This window comes from Protopterus annectens, chromosome 9.part0, assembly GCF_019279795.1.
Source record: "Protopterus annectens isolate FY-2018-M chromosome 9.part0, PAN1.0, whole genome shotgun sequence".
Taxonomy (NCBI): Eukaryota; Metazoa; Chordata; order Ceratodontiformes; family Protopteridae; genus Protopterus; species Protopterus annectens.
The window spans coordinates 52,689,748-52,708,109 of NC_056743.1; the positions used below are offsets into that span (position 1 = coordinate 52,689,748).

At 42.7% G+C, this 18,362-nt stretch overlaps 1 protein-coding gene and 1 pseudogene across 2 annotated transcripts in view; both read right to left on the bottom strand.

Annotated features, from left to right (window-relative positions):
* The window catches only part of PRMT3 (protein arginine methyltransferase 3), a 2,672,092-nt gene that overhangs the window by 2,602,080 nt on the left and 51,650 nt on the right, over positions 1–18,362 (bottom strand). The gene's annotated exons all lie outside the window — the stretch shown is intronic.
* Positions 11,840–11,957, bottom strand: LOC122812585 (annotated as a pseudogene).

An 18,362-nucleotide genomic window follows, 5' to 3' on the forward strand; every position in this document is an offset into this window, starting at 1 on the left:
TGTATCCACTTTCCATTTAAATGAGCTCCCCAAGCAATGTCTGAGGCATCTGTCGTTAGAATCTGACTCGCCTCTGGCCGGGTCACAGAGAGTCCCTTGTTTAGGTGACATTCCTGAGCCCACCACAAAAATTCCTTTTGAATGCAAGGTATTATTTGAATGACAGTGTCCAAATCCTGGCAGTGCTGTGTCCATACATTTTTGAGATACCATTGCAGCTTCCTCATATGCAGTTTGGCATTGGGAAGCACCAGAATACAAGATGCCATGAACCCTAAGGCTTGAAGGACTGTCCTTGCAGTCAGCCCGGACTGAAGAGATAGTTGATGGAAGTAACTGGAAAGATTCTTTTGTTTGTCCGGGGTTAAAAGGCCATCTGGGCTGCTGTATTCAGTCTCACACCCAGAAAGCACATGTCTTGAGAGGGTACTAGACTGGACTTTATTTCGTTCACAGAATACCCTAGGCATCTTAGCACTGCTATGACATATTCCAAATGCTGTTGAAGGTCTTCCTTTTCTTGAGCCAGAATCAGGCAGTCGTCCAAGTAAGGATAGATTTGAATTCCTTTTAGCCTGAAGTAAGCTATCACTGGAGCCAGAACCTTTGTAAATACTCTGGGCGCAGTAGATAAGCCAAAGGGCAATGCAGAGAACTGATAATGAGAATTTCCAGCTCGAAAACGCAGATACTTTCTGCAACTTAGTCTTATAGGCACATGAAGGTAAGCTTCCTTGAGATCTAAAGTTACCATCCAGTGATCTTTGCCCAGCAGAGGTAAAAGCTGTTGTAACGTCAACATTTTGAACTTGGGAATGTCCAGATAAGTGTTGAGGATAGATAAATCCAAAATTGGTCTCCACGTGTTCCCTTTCTTCGGTACTAGGAACAGGCGAGAATAAAATCCTAGGCCCCTTTCTGGCACAGGAACTGGCTGAATGGCCCCTATTTGGAGCAACAGAGAAATTTGCTTGTGGGCTTCTGTTCTTTGAAGAGGAGGAATGTCTGGCATGCCTTTGAAAGGAGGCAAGGTATGGAAATAAAACCTGTAACCGTGGTGAATGATATCCAGAACCCATCTGTCTTGGGTAATTAAATCCCAATTTTCTTTGAAAAGAGACAGCCTTCCTCCCAAAGGTGCTGCCAGGCGAGAATGAACTGGCAGCTGAAAATGCAGGTCATTGGGTCTGCTTACGAAAGGACTGACCCCTGCCTTCACCAGAAGTCTGAGCAGGGGAACTCCCTGTCCTAGGCCTAAAAGAACCCTGAACTCTGCCCCTACCACGTCTAGACCTACCCCTAGACTGGGAATCATAAGCAGGATAAGTCCATCCCTTAGTAGGCCAATTTCTGCTAAACTTCGGAGGCTGCACCTGCAAAAAATCCTTAACAGTTTGCATAGACTTAGCCTTGTCCTCCATTTTCTTTAAAACTGCTTCCACAGGCGAACCAAACAACACATCAGACTGTAAAGGAGCATCCAAAATCCTTGTTTTAACATGCTCAGCTAAATACTGATCTCTCAACCAGGCGTGCCTACGAAGAACAGAACCAGTGGCAGCCACCCTCGAGGAGGCCTGCACCGCATCAAAACCACACTGCAAGGAATGTTTACCCACCTGTTCAGATACATGAACTAAATCCTGCAACTCTTTACACTCAATACCTTCCGCCAGAGCATCCACCTTAGATTTCAACTGTGAAAGGAGATAATTCTGATATTTTAACATGTGAAACTGACAATTCAACGCCCTCATGGCTAAAGTGGAAGAAGTATACACTTTCTTTCCCCATCTATCCAAAGCCCTTGCCTCTTTATCAGGAGGGACAGGATTTTTAACAACTGAGGCCTTCACACCTTTAGGCCCCTGAGAGACAGTTTCCGGGTCTGCCCTAGGACTCTTAAAAAGATACTTATGAGCTTCAGGCACCCTATAGTACCTATCAGGTTTAACTGGGGCAGGAGGCAAAGAATCAGGATTCAGGGAAGCCTCAGCAAAAACATCTTCCACCACATTCAGAACAGGAGGTATAGCTAAAGGCCTATGCTGGGGTAAAAACAAGAATTCCCTAAGCCTCTTCCTGGAATCAGAGAAATCTTGACCTTCCCATTTAAAATGCTCCCTCATGGAATGCAGAGTCTCTGAAAATGAAAAGTCCTCAGGAGGAGAAGCTGAAGGAGTAGAATCATCCACATCAGAATCAGAATAAGGAGGATACTCCTGCAAGTCTTCAGCCGAAGACTCAGAAGCCTCCGAACATTGCTCAAAACTCTCAAACTCTGGTTCCACCCTAGGCCTCTTATCAGGAGGGGGCATAGAACCTCTTATCATAGTAATCAAATCCTCTGCCATTTTAAGCATATGTTTCTTAGGCAAAGACCCTGAAGCACTAGGAGAAACCCCCACTGAAGCTAAACTTGGCCTGCCTCTCAATGAAGCCTTGGAAACAGAAGGAGAGGCTCTAACCACCTTAGGAAGAGAGGGAAGAACAGCCACCTGAGAAGCCCCCTCAGCCTGGCCTACTTCCTGAGAGGATACATCCTGTAACAGTAAAGTCTCTCCCTGAGACTCCAAAGAAACTCCTGGCAGAACCTCCGGCTCCACTGAGTTTTCTAAAGAACCGACGCCTGGGACTGGCGGTTCTTCCACTCTAGGTTTTGCTGCTTTAACCTTGCGCTTTTGCCGAAGCGGGCGCCGGAGCATCCACGGCATTTTATAATTACAACGCTTCCCAAACACTAACCTGGCACAGTCTAACCTTCTCTTAATAGTGCGTTTGTTAAATCTAGCACAAGAGCGCATCCAACAACGCCGTGCTCAGGCCCTAAACAAGGTATACACAAAGTATGGTAATCCCTATGAGGTATCTGTTTCCCACAAGAAATACAATTATTCACTTTTTCTGACATCCGGTTAAATACTGAGGCAAGAAAACACCAAAATATTCCCAACGGGTACTTAGCCAACTTTGATTCGGTCTGAAACTCTGACTTCAGAAACTTTCAGAACGCCAACCTGCACTCGCAAAATTGCTTCTGCATCGGACCATGCGGCAAAAAAGACTGAGGATATGACGTCGGTCATGCGCATTAGTACCCTGACGTACTGACGTCAGTCTAATGCGCCCTGACCGACGTCAGCCATATACTTTGGTATTCGGGCCGACTGGACAGCGGACTACCCAATAGTTAGGACTGCAGCAATGTGGAATGAAGAACATCCTGGACTGCAACAGTGAATCCACTCTAACATACACATTTATGGTAAGTGTAAACAACTGTACTATGTTCTTCGTGTTTCACTGTTGCAGTCATTACATTTGGGTAGAGTCCCAAAGCTATGGATGGGAGGCTGGAGTTAAACAGCATTAGGTGCGGCTATAAGGCCCTGCAGAACTGCAGTGGCAAAGCCTGCCCTGGACTTAGAGAGGCAAATCGTAATGCTTTGTAAAGGTGTGAACAGAACTCCAAGTAGCAGCCTCTAGAATGTCTTTGGTTGGTACTCCCCTTAGAAAGGCTGCTGAAGTAGCTGCAGCTCTGGTGGAATGAGACCGAATGCCCCTTGGGCACAGGTTTACCATGGTGTAAGTAGCAGAAACGGATGCAGTGGCTTATCCACTTTGAAATTGTCTGCTTTGAAATAGCCTTGCCCTCTGATCATGCAGCATATGTCACTAGTAATTCCTCAAATCTTCTTAGAGCTTTAGTCCTGCAAGTAGAACTTTAGTTGTCTGTGTACGTCCAAGGAATGCAGAATTCTCTCCCCCTTGTTCTGCGGATTTGGATAAAAGGTCGGTAGATGAATTGTTTGGTTAAGAGCCACACTGGAAACCACCTTAGGCATAAAAGTAGGATTTGTCCTCAGAGATACCCTGTCTGGGTAAAATATGATAAAAGGCTCTACAGCCATGAGGGCTTGCAGCTCTGAAACTCTTCTTGCTTAATTGCTAGAAGCAGAGTGGTTTTCCATGATAAGAACTTCATATCAGCAGTAGCTGCTGGTTCAGAAAGAGGCAGGGTGAGCTTTTCCACCACATAATTGAAGTCCCATGCAGGCAATGGTGATCTTCTAGGAGGCCTTAAATTTTTGGCTCCTCTAAGGTACTGCTTTAGTAAAGAGTGAGAAAAGATTTGTGGCTCTGTGTTGTAATGAGCAGAGATGGTAGAGGCATGGATTTTGATTGATGAGAAAGATAGGCCTTTGTCAAGCATCTCAGTTAAGTATTGCAATATCTGAGGAATATTTGGGTCTGCTGTATCAGTTCCTTGTGCTCGATTCCAAGCACAGAATCTCTTCCATTTGTCAGCATAAGATTTTCTAGTACTAGGCCTTCTGGCTTCCAAAATGACATCCATCACCGCTTTACTGAGAGGTGTTGTTTGTATTATTACAGGATTAGCCATGCTGCCAGGTTCAGAGAATGTAGTTGATTGTGCAGGATCTGATTGTTTTGCTGGGACAGTAGTTGTGGTCTTTGAAGCAAGGTCCAAGCTGGGTATTGAGGCAAGTTCCTTAGGATTGGGTACCAGTATTGGCGGGGCCAGTCCGGGGCAATTAGTATCATCTTTGGTTTCTCTTGTCCGACTTTTAGGAGGTTTTTCCAACTGAAGGATATGGCGCCCACTTTCCATGCTTGTCTGTGATAAGTCCTTGTGCAGAATCTTTTCAATTGATAATTTTAAGAAGAGGCAAATAGATCTATGTCTGGGCTCCCCCATTTCTCTGTTATCATGCTGAAAACTCGTGGATTTAGTTTCTACTCATGAGGGTCCATAAGATTTCTGCTTAAATCGTCTACCAGAGTGTTTTGTTTTCCTGGCAGGAATTGTGCTTGAAGATTTATTTGGTAGGTCAAAGCTGTGTTCCACAGTGTCATGGCTAATCTGCAGAGGGTGTATGAGTGTGTGCCCCCCTGCTTGTTTATATACACCACATGACTGTGGTGGTGTCCGTCTTTATCAGTAGCTTTATCAGTAGCTGTCCTGGATGAAGTAAGTCCTTGAAGGCTGTTAGGGCATTTTGAACAGCTAGCGTCTCTTTCTGGTTGATATGCAGATGCATTTGTTTTGGTGACCATATGCCCTGAATGCACCTTCCTGCCATGTGGGCCCCCCAAGCATAATCTGATGCGTCTGTTGTGATGGTCTGGCTGGTAGGGGGTAGAGTGAATGGCCATCCCATGTTTTGGTGACATGCCTTTGCCCACCATAGAAACTCCTGTTGCAGGCAGGGAATGAGAGGAATCATTGTTTCCAGACTGTGAGAATGTTGACTCCATAAACTTTTTAGGTACCATTGAAGTTTCCTCATATGCAGTCTTGCATATGGAATCAGTAGTATGCAGGATGCCATTAAGCCCAGAGCCTGCAGAATTTGTCTTGCAGAAGACTGGGTCTTTGTTGCCATCAGTTCGAAGTAAGTAGTCAGTTGTCTTTGCTTGTCTGGCATGACGTAAGCCATCTGGGCAGTTGTATTCAAGATTGCACCCAGGAATGTTATCTTTTGAGAGGGTACCAGTTGTGATTTCTTTGTTTACTGTGTACCCTAGGCATGTTAGAAGCCTTTTCACAAACGCCAGATGTCAAAGAAGAATGTCCTTGTTCTCTGCTTGAATGAGACAGTCGTCCAAGTAAGGATATATTTGTATAGTTCTTTGTCTGCAAAATACAATTACTGGTGCCAGGCACTTTGTAAAGACCCTGGGTGCAGTAGATAAGCCAAAGGGCAGTGCAGAGAATTGGTAATGCATTAAGCCAGCCTTGAATCTGAGGTATCTTCTGCACGATTGTCTTATGGGACATGCAGGTATGCCTCTTTTAGGTCTAAAGTCACCAGCCAAGTATTGTTGCCCAGCATGGGCAGAAGCTGCTGCAAAGTCAGCATCTTGAATTTTGGAATGTCCAGGTATGTGTTCAAAAATCGATAAATCCAGTATTGGCCACCAGGCTTTGTCGTTTCTGAGTACCAAGAGCATCCAAAACCAAAGAACAAACATGGCAATCGTAGTTGAAAGCTAAAATCCTTTACTGCATGAAGCGCTTTTCATTCAAAGCCAACACTCGAACTTCATCAGATGCTATAAAAGTCAAAAGTGAGCACAGACCTTAGTCTGCTGTCTGTGCTCACTTTTGACTTTTATATCATCTGATGAAGTTAGAGTATTAGCTTTGAATGAAAAGCGCTTCATGCAATAAAGGATTTTAGCTTTCAAGTACGATTGCCACGTTTGTTCTTTGGTTTTGGAAGTTCTTATTTGTCTGTTTTGAAATTCGTGGGTACCAAGAACAGTCTTGAGTAAAACCTTTGTCCTTTTTCCTGTTCTGGTACTGTCTGAATGACCCCCATATCCATGAGGGACATAACCTGTTTCAGTGCCTCTGCCCATTGATTTTTTGGCAGATCTGGCCAACCATTTGCCACTGGCAGAGTGTGGAAAGGAAATCTGTATCCCTGTGATACGATGTTTAGTACCCACTTGTCCTGGGTTATTTAACTGCCAATTTTGAGCAAAAGTGCTAGTTTTCCCCCTATGGGTGCTGCCAAAAGATAAGTACTTGGTGTAGGCAGATGGAAGTCATTGGGATTGCTTTCTATAGGTTTGCACTTTATCTCCTCCAGGTTTGGAAGTGGAAGCGCCCCACTGCTTTGACCTGTATGAGTCTTGCGTCTGGTATCTGAAACCCTTAGGCCGTCTGGATTTGCCTCTTTGAGCGCTGTCTGACACAGGAAAGAACCAGCTTTTTGTAGGCCAGTGTCTACTGAATCTTGGTGGCTGCACTTGTAAGAAGCCTTTAACAGTTTGCATAGACTTAGCTTTATCTTCCATTTTCTTTAAAACCTCTTCTGCCTTAACACCAAACAGAGAATCATGCTGTAAAAGGTACAACTAGCGATTTAGCTTTAACATGATCAGGTAAATTTTGTTCCTTTAACCTAATCACAGATCCAGTAACTGCGGCCCTGCAGAATCAAAACCACATTGCAAAGTATGCTTTCCAACTTGTTCAGCTGCATGCACTAATTCCTGCAATTCTTTATTTTCTGCACATTCTGAAATCATCATTTTCTGTTTCAGCAATCCCATCACATGTTTTTGGTACTTAAGCATATGAAATTGACAGTTTAAGGCCCCGATTGCCAAGGCTGCAGATGTATAAACCTCCCCCCCCCCCATCTGTCCAGTGCCCTTGAATCTCTGTCAGAGGGGGTAGGATTTTTTGCTGTTGAGGCCTTAACTCCCTTTAGACCCTGTGAAATAGTTTCAGGATCAGCAGCAGGGTTTCTAAATAAAAATTTATGAGAGTCAGGGATCCTGTAGCATCTGTCAGGCTTAGTGGGAGCCAGAGCTAAGGAGTCAGGGGTCAAGCTTGACTCCGAAAACACATCATCTACAATGTCTAAAATAGGGGGAATGGCTAAAGGCCTGTGCTTAGGTAGAAGAAGGAAATCCCTGAGCCTCTTTGATTCTGAGAAGTCTTGACTCTCCCAGTGAAAATGCTCCTTCAAAGTATGCAAGGTTTCTCCAAATGAATAATCCTCAGGAGGAGATGCAGATGGAATAGACTCCTCAGCATCAGAATCCTCATAGGGAGGTATAGATAATTCCTGATCAGAAGAAATAGAAGCCTGATCTGAAGATTCATAATCAGTGTCTTGCCTAGGCCTCTTATCAGGAGGGGGATGGGTACCCCTGATCAAGGTAATAAGGTCTTCAGCCATTTTGATCATCTGTTTTTTAGGCATAGAGACTTGTGCACGTGGCTCATATGTCGGTTTATTAGTTTTAGAAGTTGCTTTTGCCTTTGGTTTTGCAGCGTTTGGTTTGATATACAAATGTTGAGGTTTGAATACACCCTCAGAAGCCGGTGCCTGCTCAGCGGCTCTGGACCCAGCCGAGGGAGATATATCCTTTGGTCCAATACCTTGAGCATCTTGCGGCATGCTGGATGCCACATGGGTGTCAGTAGAGGCCTGCGACTCAAAGGTAACGGGTATCGGGGGCTGCGAAAGCATCTCACTGAGTACCGGCGAACCGGTGACTGGTTTAGGGGAAGCTTCGTCATCGGTTTTGGATCTCTACTGCCTTTCTCTGTCCTTTTCTTTGCGGTTTTTATGTACTCCGGTAGTCTGATTACTATCCGATGACATTTCTGGGTAGTTAAATCTGTTTCCAAAATACTTTGATGCAAAAATATACTGAAGCTTAATAGTGCATTGGTTAAATCTAGCACAAAACTGACAGCCAGGCATGTTGTGATCAGGGCCTAGGCAAGGAATACAGATAGATGGAAATCCTTATGAGGTATTTGCTTTCCACAAGTAATACAATTATTAACTTTCTGATATTGGTAAAAAGCAAGAAAAAAGTTTCCCCAACGGGGTACTTAGCTTTAGTGAAGACCGGTTCTGAAACTCAAACTCGAATATTTCAGTAGTCGGCCGACCGGCACTTGCGAAATGCTTCTGCTTCGGGCACCGCGCGGCAAGAAAGACTAAAGAAAATGGCGTCGGCTGCAAGTTTTATATCCCTGACGACCGGACGTCATAGGAGAGGAGACAGCAACCAACGCAGGACCCAAGACTTTGGAATTCAGGCCGAATGAGGGCAATCTGCCAGCAGATTACCCAAATGTAATGACTGCAACATAAGAACATCCATGAATTGCCACTTATATTTGCTGTGTCCCACATCGACAAGTAGAGTCAAGTCAGCAATGCCAGACATTAGTTTCATACTTCTGACATTTTTATTTACAGCCTCTTTCTTCAAAATCTGTTTTTCTGTTAACTTTAAGTTATGGTAATATTTCAAAAGGTTGCCTGGTGTCCAGTGTCTCCCCACCACCATTACAGCCTTTGCGCCTTAGTCTTGGTGGAGTGTAGAGGTATGGAACACACACACTCCCCCCCTCCCTTCATCAAACACACACCCTTTCCTGACAGCATTTATGCGCACACACAGTGGCTGTGTAAATCCCTTATCACAGGCATATCCAGGGAAGGACACATGGCTAGTTATCATATGGCGCTCTTCTGGAATCTCTTATTAAAGTTGCAGGATGCTGTGGAGACAGCTCACAGTGGCTAGGGCTTACTGCTGGCAATAGCCTTTTCTGAATCCCAAGAATTGTTACTTAATAAAATATTTTAGTGTGTTTATTATATGCAAAGACATGCTCATATTTTAAGTGGTGGTTACTACGGTCTCTGAATCACTTAAGATACTGCCTCACCTCAAGTGCTTCGAAAAAAGTCATTACATTCTAATCCTGATACTATTACACCAACAATTCACGATTCTGAATATTCTTTTATAATAATTTTCCAGTGAGAAATTTCTCTCTCTCAAATGACTCTATTGGGCTCAGCTTAGCAGTGTGAATTTCTTTTTTCACATATTATTAAATGCTGTATATATATATATATATATATATATATATATATATATATATATATATATATATATATATGAAAAACAGGGACACTTCCTAACTTTTGGGAGTGCTAGTCTGAAGCCTTAGATGTAACAGATATACCCGAAGTATATTTAGCTACACATACACAAGTTGGGGTAAACTTTTGGAGGCAAGTCCCTCTCACTTGCTCCACATAATCTGAAAAGGAAGACAAACAGCTGATAGTTAACTGCATCATAGTAAGACCAAATGCAGAACTGTGAGTGTGCGCGCGTGCAGATATCAAATGCAGACTTTTAACATCATGAGCAAAAAAGAAAGTCAGACCGCTGAAACTAATAGTGACAGAAACATGCTGCACACAAAAAACTCACATGAGAAGTGACTATTCCAATATACAGTTTTACGAAAAGTACTGCAAGTAAACTGATGAAGTATTGTAAGAAAGGTACAATTAACTTACTAAAATCTTTGTTTACTCTGCAAAAACTGTCCACTTTGCCTTTCAGTTTTACTGCATTTTGTTTAGGCTGCTTATTCTACTTACCCAGCAAATCGTGTCAATATGCTACACAATGGAGTCATATTAGGTCATTAGCTGGTGGTACAGGTAAGGTTTGAATGCCACCAAAATGTCACAGACTGATCGCTCCTCTGCCAACAGTGTGGAGCAAAGATGGAGATGAATTTCAACACTGCCAACCATTTAAGAAGAAAGGTCCAAGCTGGCACCACATGGATGGCTTGCACTAACTACCGGTACCTGGTGGGTTAAAATCAAGTGCATACAAAAATCATTTACAAAATGGAACCTGGCACCACCAACAAAAAGGCACTATGTATGAGCTTTCAACATTCACACCTAGGCTGGACTTCACAAGCCACATAAAAGATGAATCTAGCACCACAGACCCCTTTCTCAATATTCTTTCTGAAAACTACAAGGTCTAACAGTGCTCTTTATCCACAGTAACCATCTTTTGTAGGAGTTACTGCTAAAAAAAAAAAAAACTACCAGAGAAGTTTGACAGAATTCCCCAATTCTCCAGATTTCCTTCTGGCACAGAAGTACTGTCACTAGCCTGGATATGGGGCCATCAGCTACCTGCATCTACTGACTTAAGACGACCATTAAATTATATGCATCAATGTTTTCACTGTTAACCATGCAGTGGTAAATGCCAAATGCCAATCTTTTTTTCAAAGATAACAAATAGCAATACCTACTTACATACAGAAATATCTGCCAGAAGAGCTTAAAGGGGAACAGACAAACTTTATATAAACAAGGCACACTATGTAGAGAAACAGGCAAGTGCACAAGGAATATCAAAACACATAGCTACACAGACAGCAATATTTAAAGTAAAATTCTTGCTAAACTAGATACAAAATCTAACTAGTTCTTGTTTAAAGAGCAATGAATCCTTACTGTTATAAGTTTGTAGAAGACTGCTGTCTGAAATTTCTGCCTACTAACTTACGAGAAAAGGTAATGTCTTTATTTTTAGCAAGACTAAGGCAGGACAAAGACCATTTTCAAATTCATATGCAAACAACCAATCAGGTTGTTTAAATCCAAGAATAGACCAATGGGTAGACAGCCAATGTCATAACTCAAATTGAGATCTCGACCAATAAAGGATTAGGAGGCGAACAGCCAAATTGTTTAAATGTGTACATGAGTTATGGCTGGCTGTCCCATTGGTTCAAGTCAGAATTTCAGCCAATGAAGGACTAGAAAACAAGCAGCCAAATTGTTTAAATGTGAAAGCAGATCAATAGGATAAATAGGAAATAAAAAACAACAAAGTACACAGCTTTATAAAAATTTATCACAACTGCAGTATTATAGATACAAATAAAATACTCAAACTAAAAACTTTACTTGGAGGAGCGTGTCCAAGACGTATATGGAATGAATAAATAAGTTTCCTAGAATGACCTCTAAATCACAAAGTAAAAAATACATATTAAAAGCAACAAGTGTGAAGAACATTCACAGATCAATCATCAGGCTAATACCAGCCAGAGAGACAATAAGATGACAGCATTGTGATGAACAGCAGACAATGGTAAAAAAACTGGGTGTGGTCTGAATAAGTATAACATGGAATGTAAACAACTAATCAAGTTGTTCAATTTTAAGAATGGACCAATGGAGTAGACAGTCAGTGTCATGACTCAAATCAAGATCTCGACCAGTAAAGAAGTGGGAAGCGAACAATCAATTTAAATACATGTATAAACCAATGGAATAGTCAGCCAATGTCATAGCTGAAATCAAAATCTCAGCCAATAAAGGATTAAGAAGCAAACAGCCAATCAGACAGTTTAAATGGAAAAAATAGACCAATAGGATAAAAAGCAAATGAAAAACAGCAAAGTGCCCAGCTTTGTAAAAGCTAATCACAGCTAAACAGCCAATGCTCCTGGTATTCCCAGGCGGTCCCCCATCCAAATACTAACCAGGCCCAACCCTGCTTAGCTTCCAAGATCAGACGAGATCAGAAGCATTCAGGATAGCATGGCCATTGGTGATTCAAATCTGAATGTCAACCAATAAACCAGCAGGAAGGAACAATATATAAAACTATCCATTCAAACATCATGAATTTGCCAAAAAGTAAAACAAGTTGAAAGGACTCATTCAAAATCATCGCCACTGACTGAAGCATAATAACCATGGATCACAAACGTATAAAACAAAGTCAGACAAAGGTTAAGTGACCTTGACTCATGGTGCTTGACAATAAAAAGCTAAGCCGCCAATAGAATACAATGCCCAAAAAATGGTATGTGTAAAGTGAAGTTCAAAAATAAACATTGTAATGATATATTGCATAAAATATACAATGTTTAGCACTTGAACAACAATCAGTGGTAGCGAGACATAGCAAGATTCTCATTTAATACGTTACTTCTTCAGTGCTGGTTTCAAAAGGTACTGTATATTAGAATTCAGGCCTGGTAGTTTGTCTGCATGTAGCTCAATGATCCACTTCATTTCAGCCAATTCAGTCAGAAGTGCTAGGACACCACATCTAATATCATAAGTTAGTGTCTGTAAAGCCATAAAATGGAAAAACGGTGATCACTGGTTGATGCATGCTGCACAAGTGGATTCTTCATATCCCTGAGCCTCAATGCATTCTTTAAAAGGTCTGTTAGTTCTGCCTACATAGAACATGTCACATATGTTACAGCATGCTATGTAGACCACATTTTTTGGTCTTGCAATCTGCATGGCCATGAAAGGTATAGCTCTTATTGGTTACAGGATGTTTGTATGTCTGTTCCCTATGGATGTAGTTGCACATCGTACATGTTCTGCACGGGTAAGTTTTTATTATTCCTGTATGTAAAATGGGGGTGTTCCCCTACGATCTTCTTCATAGATTCATCACTAGCTAAGATCTTCCAGTTATTCTTAATAATTTTGCTAACATGGTGAATATCACTTGAATACCTTAGGATGACCCTAATATCATTTTTGTGGTTGTCTTGAGATTGTTCCAAATATTGGGGTGGTAGCTCTGAATAATAGGGCTTGCCTCTGGTCTTCCTTAGCTGAACTGTTGCATGCAGTTGTATATCAATTTCTTTCTTCTTATAACCTCTGGCTCTCAACTGGTAAATTAATTTCTCATGGGCTCTTTTGAAATCATCATCCCTGGTCTGCATTCTTGAACTGCGTAATATTTGACCCTTGATAATGTTACGGTATACATGTGGGGGGGGGGGGTGCACACTGGATCGATGGAGTATATTATTCTTCCTGCAGTTTTTATTGCGTCAGTTTCTCTCTCTCTCTCCATTGCTGTTCATTTCAATAGTTGTATCTAAACAGTTGATGTTACTTGAAGAGGTACACATAGTAAATCTCAGGAATTCAGTTGATCCCTCCAAGCAACATATTCTGAAAGACATTCAGCTGTGCCTCCGTATAACAAAAAAAAAAGTCATCAACAAATCTTTTATAATAACAGATGGTGGTTGTAAGAAATCTTATTGAAGGCAGAGTGGTTCTCCCAATAATGTAGCAACAAATTCACATAAGTGTTGGCACAGTGGGTGCCCATCACTGCAGCCCATTTTTTCCAATATATCTGACCATCACAGCAGAAAATTTTATTCTCCAACACTATTCCCAAGAGGACACAAATCAATTTAATTGTATTGTTGTTGAGATCACTATATTCAGATAAACAGACCTTTACTGCTTTTATGCCACATTCATTGGAAATCATGGTAAACAGAATTATGATAGTAAGAATGTTACTACTTACTTCCATCGAAAAAAGTAAGAATATTACTTAATTCCCTGGAAACAACATGGTAAGAATGTTCCTTACCCCATGGAAGTAAGGTTAAGCCCAGAAAAAGTATTGTAAACAGTTTTCATAGGTTCATATATTACTACTAGGCTAAATGCCATTGTGGGCCATTTTAAGCCTAGCCAATTACCCCATGTGAGAATCAAACCCTGCACCTTATGTCTGTAAGGTAAACACCTTAACCATTATGCCAACCTCCTAATGAAAGCAGAAATGAGCATTTTTTTGTTAAAAAGGTAACTCAGTACCAGAAGTGTTCAACTCAGAATGGAGTTTGGAATTTGTTTTTATAGTCGGCATCATCAGTCCCCCCTTTTGCCCCCCCCATTTATTTATTTATTTATTTTACATGGGGTCGGGGTATCATGTTAACTGTCACCATCTCCCTCAGTGCCACTCTCCTGCCTTCTTCAACACTCATGCCTGTCACAGATCTCCTTTCACACAATCCATCCTCCTCTTTGCTGGACGTCCTCACTTCTAGTTACATTCTTCCTGTCTGTCCCAAATCTTCCGCATCAGATTGTCTATTTTTCTGCACGTGTCAAAACCCCCGCAATCTGCTCTCTGATCTTTTCTGCAACTGGAGTTACTCTGACTTCTGCTCTTATGTCCTCATTTCTTCATCTAACCCACAGTGTGCATCTTACCATCCATCTCAAGCACTTCTTTTCCATCACCTCTAGCTTTTCAACTGTTCTGCCTTTACTGCCCACGTTTCATAGGTAGGTACTAGGCTATCTGCTCGAAGGCATTTATAAGCCTAGCTGGAACTGTGTTGGCTTTCGCTGCCCCCTTAGATTAGTTCCCTGCGCCTCTGTCCCTGTGGTACACTTAACTCGTCAAGGTTTCTCTTAAGTGTTAGTGAGGAGCTCTGTGTAATGTAGATTGGAATCTTGTTCCAGAGCATGGGAAGTGTCTGGGACAGATGCCAATGAAGGACAGCACGCAATGAAGCAGAAGCAGTACACAGATACAAAATGTCTACATTGCAGCATAGACATGTGGAACGCACTATGGGCAAAGGGTTAAAAACTGCCTTCTCTATCCAGCACTCATGCATAACCATATGCTGCAAGACACCCAATTCAAGCTTTTCAGCTACATACCAGTACATTTCAAAACGGAATATACCTGCATAACACAATCCACTACAGCTGCCAGCACGTAGTAGCTACTCCTGTGCCAACACTGTCTGCCCACTCAAGTTCAGATGAGTGAGAACACAGATGAGGGTACAAGTGTGATTAACAGTTGCAATGGGCTGAGTTTCATAGGTTTACACAGGTTTGAGACCAAGCTGATGGCTCATGTTAGGATACGTTCAGCACTCTTGCTAAGATACCAATGGTGGCAATACTGCAAGCAAATCTAGTGAAGCCTGAAGTAAAAAAAAAAATCAAGCTTACCTGAATTTCAACAAGATAAATTGGCTCCATAAGCCTAGGCTATGCTGTTAAAACACAGGCATAGAGCACCCTTCTTGCTGTTGGAATGATCTGACCACCACCACGATGACTGGCATCTGTATGAAGTGTCACATCAAAACATTCTGTGACATACAGTAGTACTGATCGCACCACTGTCTTGTATACCTTAATTTTCATCTTATTTGGCATTCTTTTGTCAGACTACACCTGACATGCTATGCCAGTTGGCTGCAGTCCCTCTGATTCTAGCGTTGACCTCTTCATTCAGACTTTCCTTCTCCTCAATCGCACCTCCCAGATACTTGAAGCTCTTTACCTGTTCCACTATCTTCCCATCTATCTCTATTCTCAGCTTCTTCTGATTTCTCCAATTTACTGAGATTACCACCACCTTATCTGTGCTTGGTTTCATCCCATGTACCTTTAGTTTTGCATTCCATTCTCCTATCCTGTGCTGAAGTTCTATCTCAGTCTGCCTGTAATGCCATATCACCTGCATACAGCACCTTTGTTGATCTGTCCCATCCGACCAGTTTAATAATGTAGTCCATTACCAGTATGAACAGCAGTGGGCACAGAGCTGAACCCTGGTGTACACCCCCTCCCACTGGGAATCCCTCTGCGAGGCCGAACACTGTTCGTACTGGAGTCATCGGGTCCTTGTACATAGCCTGCACTAATTCTAACAATGTTTCTGGAACTTGAAACCAATGCAGTACTGCCCAGATAAGCTTTCTAGGGACCTTGTCATATACTTTCTAAGTCTAGTAATGCTCTGTTGAACTCTCTCCTCATCCCTAGCTTCTTTCAAGTATCTGACTCATTGCAAACATCGGGCCAACTGTGCTGCATCCTGATCTGAATCTGAACTGCTCATCGCCCATCTTACATTCTACGACTCTGTGTATCTGTTTATCATCCTCTCCTGTACTTTCATGCAATGTGATAGGAGTTTGATGCCTCTGTACTGCCCAGTTGTGGATGTCCCTTTTGTTCTTGTACATTAGCACAAGTAGGCTTATTCTCCAGTCAACTGGGATATGCCTCTCTCTCCACACTGCAATTAGCACCCTCAGGAGCCATTTTCTCCCCATCTCATCCAGCATCTTTTTCATACCTGCTGTGACCTCATCTGAGCCTGCTGCATTCCCTGACTTGAATTTCCTTAGTGCTGTTCTTACTTCTTCTAGGATGGACTCCTCTTCTCTCATCATAGGCTATTTCTGGGGCAGTGCAGCTTCTGTGGGGTTTTCTTCATTCAGAAGCTGCTGGAAATGCTCCTTCCATCTGCCTGTGGACTGGTGAGCAGGTTGTTGCTGGCATCCCTTATGAAGGGTGTCTGACTATCTTTTATCTTTGTCTTTGCCTTGCAACCTAATATAGTTTCTTTGTGCTCCTTAGTGAGTCACTTCTAGAAGTTGGTAGAGTGCCACCAATGCCCTATTTGCTATTGCAACTTCTTTCTTAGCTTCTTTGTTAGCCAACCAGCAGTTCTTCCTAGACTGGTCAGTCTTTTCTATCTCCCACTTCTTCCTGCATTCCTTTCTTTTGATGACTTCCTGGACTTCTGCATTCCACCATCTGCATTCCACCATCAGCTTTCCTTAGGTGCCTTACGTCCATACCTGGCTTGGCCACATATCTTTTCTGTAGTCCTAACACATGCTGTTTTTAGGCACTGCCATTCTTGTTCAACTCCAGCAATTTCCTCCTCTTATTGGAGTGCTAGAGCCCCGAGTAATTCCTTGAACTGTTGTACTTTCTCACCAGTCATCTTCCAGGTCTTCAGCCTGGTCTCTATTGACCTTAGAGAATTCTCTGACCATTGCTTGCAGCTGATTGTGGCAACTAGTGGCTCATGCTGTGGGCCGACTTTCACTGGGGATGACTCTGCAATCATGGATTCTACCCCAGTGCCTTCTCCTTACCAGGATGAAGTCTACCAGAGTTGAATGTCTGCTACTCTTGTGACTCTCTTTCTGAGCCATGTGTTAGCTGCTATCAAGCCATTTACCAGACAGAAGTCTAGAAAGGCTTCTTCTTTATTCCTGATGCCCCACCCATGTGGACCCAGGCAGTCTTCATATCCTGTTCTGTCTGTCCCAATATGTGCATTCAAGTCACTCATGATCTACACTAATTCATGTTGTCCTGCTTTATCTAGTAGGTCCTGCAACTGCTGACTGAATGCACTCATTTCACTATGACAACCATGTGGTGAGGCTTAGGCTGAGATTATGAATATCATTACGCTGGAGTCTGACTGCCATGAGTCTGTCATTAATTCTGATGATATCCCTCATTGCCTTCTGAAGTCTCTCATTACAATTCCTACAACATTTCTATCTTGTCCCCCTCCTGAGCAGTAGAGTTGGGATCCCACACCAACTGGCTTTGCTGCACTGCCCTTCCGTCTCGTTTCTTGAATACATAGGATGTCCGGCCTCCTCCATAACATGTCATCCACTTCCAAGCTGTGTCCTGTCAGTGAACCTACATTAAGCGTAGCAATTCAGTTCATGTTTGGCAAATTGGTTGGTTTAAAGTCCAGCTTTCACTCAGAGCTACCCCAAGTAACCCAGGCTGGGCAACTAGACACCGACTGCCAGTAGCTTACTGACCCTGGACTGCTGGGTTTTACGGCAGGCATACACTGGCCAATAGGGGCAGATATACCCCTCCCACCATTAGCAAGAGTCCCTGGTGTAGGTCAGAGGAGGCCGGGTCCTCAACCCACTTATCACTGCTACCTACCCATTTTGGCGACATTAGTCAACATGACAGAATCACCTAGAGCCATATTTTACACTGAGTGGCTAGCCCTGCCACAGTGCACAGTCTGTGACCCATGCTCTCCTATTTTAAGGATACTGTGCACCCCAGTAGACTCCCAAAGCAGATGGTCTGTACAACTCTTCCACCTATAGGGCACCATGGAGAGTCTGTGCTGCTGCCTACAGCTCCATTCATTGGGGAGTTTGAGATGGAAACACTCAGCATGTTTTTCAGACATGGGAAAAATCCCATGGAGACACAGGGAGAACGTGCAAACTCCAGTCATTGGTTGGAGGTCAGGATCAAACCTTGTACCATGTGGATTGGAGGCAAAGACCTTAACCATTATGCCAACTGGTCTCTTTTTATAGTTAGCATGCTACCCTTCTTTAACGGTCTCAA